Raw genomic sequence first — 6110 nt, forward strand, 5'->3', positions numbered from 1 at the left:
AAGCAGGCTCCAGGCTCTGAGCTGTCAGCACAGAGCCCGACGCAGGGCTCGGACTCACGAACTGTGAGATCATGACCTGAGCTGAAGTCAGACGCCCAACCAACTGAGCCACCCAGGTGCTCCATAATGTTTATTTATTTTTGAGAGACAGAGAGACAGAGCAAGAACAGGGGAAGGGCAGAGAGAAGGAGACATGGAATCTGAAGCACGCTGCAGGCTCTGAGCTGTCAGCACACAGCCTGATGTGGGCCTCAACCCCATGGACCGCGAGATCATGACCTGAGCTAAAGTCGGATGCTTAACCGACTGAGCCACCCAGGTGCCCCAAATTTTATAATTTTTCGATGTAAAAAAGCTTTTTAAAAATTTACACAAACACATCAATATTTTTCTTTAAAGTCTCAGCACTTGTTTGGATAGTTGGAAAATCTTTCCCTAATGTCAATATTATATAAATGTTTGCTCTCATTTTGTATCTTTCTTTATGGTGGTGTTTTTTTTTTAAAGTATCTGATTTATTTTGATGAATGAGATGAAGTAGGTGTCTTGCTTTTTGTTTTTTCTCAAATAATTAGCACTTGTCCCGCTTATCAAGTGACTTTTTAGCCACTAGTCATTATGATCATAATTTTTATTCATACTATTAACCTGAATTATTGCATTATTAACATATATTAATATATTGATTAATGTTGAAACATACAAACTTCATTAATTTAGATGCTAATATGAATCAGCTCTTTTCCTTGAGATATTTATCTTAATTATCATGGTGCTTTTGTTTGGCTACTAGAAAATACATTGTTTCTAATTACACAAATAATGCGGATTTATTGCAGAAACAAATCAAACACACAGTAGAAGAAAAAAAACAGGTAATAATTGCTATTAAGTTTTTAGGTTAGATCCTTCCATCTCTGTTGGCTCTTGTTTTTGATATGCAGTTTTTAAGATACTCTACATCTTGATTTATAATCTATTTTTAAATTCAATCATAGCAGAATTTTTTTCTCTACCTAGATATATATCTTATAACATCAAGTATAATGGCTATATAGTTTGGCAAACACACAAATGTGCTGCAGTTTATTCAACCAATCACAGATTTTTTTTCTTAAATTTAGTCATTTTCCAAGGTTGTTTTTACAAACAATGATATAGCCTTCCTATATCTACATCTTTGGGGAAAGATCTGCTTGGTTGTAAGAAGATAAAGCATAGTTTTTCATGGGAGTTCTAACATTCTTCTCCTTCATTCTGCATAACATATCTCAACCAAAGTCCTTTTCCTAAAGCATTGTTTTCAACATAGGAATAATTTCTTTTCAGTGAGGTGCCTACATTGGAAGTACACTTCTTTTGAGATCCCATTTACATCCAAGACTGTGTAAACCTCCCACAGAGGAGGCTCTGTCCTGCATTTGCCAGTCTGGATCTGTTTACCTTCAGATTTGTCTCTCAGCTTCCTGCCTGCCCCCCAATTTTCTTTACCTGGAAGCCTGGACTGCTGGAGCTAAAGATGTCTTTGCTGTCCCTTGCCCCCATTACTCTGAGGAAGGAGGAGGATCTTCCAGCACTATTTTTTCCAACTGCCCCCTAAGCTTTTGGATACTCAAGTGCTCCATGAAGGGACATAGGGATATGTTGGGAAGGTGATGGATTCCTGTTTGGTGCTTTGCCATTTGGGGACTCTATACTATCACACCATGTCGGCTCACACATGGTCAATTCACAGTTAGGTGGATATTTTATTTTCTTCTAATTGGGTAAATTTGACATGTAACACTATATAAATTTAAGTTGTACATGGTGTCATTTTTATATTTTTATATGTTGTAATATGGTTGCCATTGTAATGATATTTATCACATGTACTAATAGTATAATACTGTCTATGTTCAATAAGCTGTACATTAAATCTCAATGGCTATTTGAGCACTTTAAATAAATTTTTACTCTTAAACACAATCAGTCTTATGCTACCCGCCATCCCCACCACTTAACTGTTTTTTTTTCCACGTTTAATTTTTTTAAGATTCCACATTAAGTGATATATAGTACTGTCTTCTCTGTCTAGCTTATCTCATTTAACGTAATGTGATCAAGTTCCATCAATGTTGATGCAAATGGCAGGGTATCCTCCTTTCTCCTGACTTTATAATATTCCATTGTGTGTATATATCATATCTCTTTTATTCATTATCCATTGATGGGCATTTGGGCTGCTTCCATATCTATTGTGAATAATGTTGCAGTAAACATGGGTGTTCATATATCATATCTCATCAAATTCCTGTTTTCATTTCCTTGGCTATATTCCCAAAAATATAATTGTTGGGTTGCATCATAGGTCAATTTTTAATTTTTGGGAGGAACTCATCCTATTGTTTTTCATAGTAGTTGGACTAATTTACATTCCCACCAAGGCTGTTTAAGGGCTCCCTTTTTACTACATCCTTGCCAGCACTTGTTGACTTGTCTCATCTTCTTGATGATAGCCTTTTTTTTTTTTTTTTTTTTTTTTTTGTAAGTAAGCTCTATGCCCAACATAAGGCTGGTCTTGAACTCCTGACTCTAAGATCAGGAGTTGCATACTCTACCGACTGAGTCAGCCAGGTGCCCCTTGATGGTAGCCATTCTTTTTTTCTTTTAATTTTTTTTTCAACGTTTATTTATTTTTGGGACAGAGAGAGACAGAGCATGAACGGGGGAGGGGCAGAGAGAGAGGGAGACACAGAATCGGAAACAGGCTCCAGGCTCTGAGCCATCAGCCCAGAGCCCGACGCGGGGCTCGAACTCCCAGACCGCGAGATAGTGACCTGGCTGAAGTCGGACGCTTAACCGACTGTGCCACCCAGGTGCCCCAGTAGCCATTCTAATAGATATGAGTTGATATCTCATTGCAGTGTTTATTTGCATTTCTCTAATGATTAATGATGTTTAGCATCTTCTCATGACCCTGTTGGCCATTTTTATGTCCTGGTTTATATTTTCTTAGAAGATTCCTCCTCCTCCTGCATTGGCAAAGAGGAGAAAAATGGTCTCTTCTTTCTTATAAGGAGAAATCCACTCTATTGTTAAGTTCATTTTAGTTTCTTTGTGTCCTCAACCCTCAAATGTTTTTCAAAAACTATGATATTATACCTTCTCAAGTTTATTTTGGTGTTTTCTGGGAGTTCTATTGTCTCTTGTAATTATCTACATCAGAACCTAGTGTAGGACCCTCATGTTTTTGATCTCGGGATATAGATATAGATGTAGATACAGATATGTATGTCTATCTATCTTTTGTCACTTTTTTCAGAACATTTTTTAAAGTTATTTTTGACAGAGAGAGACAGAGCATGAGTGGGGGAGAGGCAGAGAGAGGGAGACATAGAATCTGAAGCAGGCTTCAGGCTCTGAGCTGTCAACACAGAGCCGAATGTGGGGCTCAAACTCATGGACCACAAGATCATGACCTGAGCCAAAGTTACATGCTCACCCGACTGAACCACCCAGGCACCCCTCTTTTGTCACGTTTTAAAAATAAGGAAACTTTCCTAGAATACACCTCAGCAGATACTTCCTCAGAACTCAGTGGCCAGAATTGTACTGTGTGCCCAATCCTAACTAATTATGGGCAAGAAGATGAAATTAGTGTTAAGATTACCAAGATTAAGACTTTGGGACATTAAAGGCTGACTTCTGATCCTGTAAAAAGAAAAAGAAAAAAAGTGCAAATTTCTATTAAGAGTAAGGCAGGGAGTGACTTTGGGTAGATGACAAATAGTGTATTTGGTATAGATACAAAGATTGGAGATAAGAGTGAGACAACGGGTCCCAAACTATTATGGACCACACATCCTGGGAAATGGGAAAATAGATTGTTATTGAGAGAAATATGAAAAGAACAAAAAGATGTCAGTCTTGACAGAAAGATGATAGCTTTGGTTTGGCACAAGTTGGTCAGAGATGGGATTTTCAAAAGGAATTGCAGGCACATAGTTACAAAATTTGAAGCACACAACAGCAGAGTACATATTGACTCTTGAAAACTTCTTTATAGATATGTTTGTCAATGCCATGGAAGTAAGATTACTGAGAATGACACTGGAAAAGAACAAAGCCTGAGCATTAGGAATCATCCCTAATTAAGACTACAAAGACTGAATAAATGAAGAAGGTACAGGTGGAAACAGAATAGATATTATTTTTAAAAAGCCAATGTCCCTCCCTTGCAAACACAGACTATAAGACTCATCAATGAATTATTAACATCATCCATCGTTTTTCTTCTCTATAAGCAAATATTTTAAAAATTTTAGCTGTTCCATCTAGGAGCTGTACATCATTTATTTAATCATTCCTCTGTTTTGGGATATTTACTTATCTACAGTTATGTTTTTTTACATCTGCTCCTTTAATCTAGTTCCAGTTTTCCACCTCAGAGTCTGAACCAAGAGGCGTACAGTCCCAGAGCAAGAAAATAAAGATATTTTTTGCAATACAGTTGGCTTGAAAACAATGATTAATATAAGGAAAACCTGCTTGAAATTCCTCTGGTATATGATGAAATAAGGTTGACCTACTGAGACCATATATTCTCTCAGTTCAGAGTGATACATTTACTCTCACAAAAGCTTAACTGCAAGGTTGCATTCAGGAAGAAGGAGAACGTGATGTAAAGAAAGTAAAAATAAAATCCTATCCTCCTTATCTTGAAGTATTGTGCAAAGAAAAGAAGGCAATGGAAGAAAAAAATAGTTGATCAGGTGTGTTCCCCAATATTCCTTATAGGTTTAAACCCAGAGAGGCCAAAATGAGGTGTATTGATTGAAAAAATGGGGGGGGGGGCTCAAGAAGCAACTCTTCTTCATTTGGTCCTGTACAAACATGAAGGAGCTTGAATAATGATAAAATTTTTACTCAGAAAGAGAGGATTCTGGTTTGCCTTCCTAAGCTTCCCTTAATTCCTGTGTGGCCTAGACACTGTGGCAGAGGCAAGGTGGCCTTTTGACATAAACTGAAAATCCACTAATAACATAGGAGGTTGCATGACAGAGGAAGTGACACAAAATCAGAAATATCTATCTAGAACCTGAACTAGATCTGAACAACAATTGAGTTAGCAGAGATATCATTAGGCTTTAAGTGAAATAAGGAAGTGATTTAAATTTTATCAACTAAAGATATCAGCAATAAATACCAGAGAAATGCCAATGGATAATATGATAGTTATCTCCACAGTGGCCACTATCTGTATCTTTTCTACCTGTACATGAAATAATATTCCTCTGACTATTCCCTTTGACTCTGGATTTTCCTTTGGGACTTCACAATAGAATGTGGTCAAAGTAATGTTCTAGGATTTCGGAGGCTATATCATTAGAGGCTTTGAAGCTTTCAAGTAGGTCTCTTGGAGCCCCAGCTACAATAGTATAAGAAGCTCACAGCACATAGAGAGGGCCACCTGTGGGCTTACCATCTGACATCCAAAGGTGAGCCTCATCCATGGATAGAATCAACTGTCATCCATCTGAATAAACCATCTTGGACATACAGTCCAGATGAGACTTCAGATGATCTCAGCACTGTAGCTACAGTCCTGAGATATCTGAGGATAGAACCATCCAGTTGAGCCCAATCTACCCACAGAACTGTGAAAGATACTATCAATTTTTATTTTAAGTCACTAAGTTTTGGGGTGGTTTGTAATGCAGCAAAAGATAACCAGGCCAGATGTGATAGGTCCAAACATCCCAACAGAGGCCTCTGAAGCCAAACTCAAACTGGATCTGGGGGATGACATTTTGGTATGAAGAATTTTTCACCAAATAAGCAAGAGGTCATGAAACCATTTTCCTAAATGCATTTTTAAATATAATTTATTGGCAATTGGCTAACACAATGTATACAGTGTGCTCTTGGTTTTGGGGGTAGATTCCCGTGGTTCATTGCTTACAAACAACACCCAGTGCTCACCCCAACAAGTGCCCTCCTCAATGTCCATCACCCATTTTCCCCTCTCCCCCACCCCCCATCAACCCTCAGTTTGTTCTCTGTATTTAAGGTCTCTTATGGTTTATCTCCCTCCCTCTCTGTAACTATTTTCCCCCTTCCCTTCCCCC

Source organism: Felis catus, chromosome A3 (assembly GCF_018350175.1).
Source record: "Felis catus isolate Fca126 chromosome A3, F.catus_Fca126_mat1.0, whole genome shotgun sequence".
NCBI lineage: Eukaryota > Metazoa > Chordata > Mammalia > Carnivora > Felidae > Felis > Felis catus.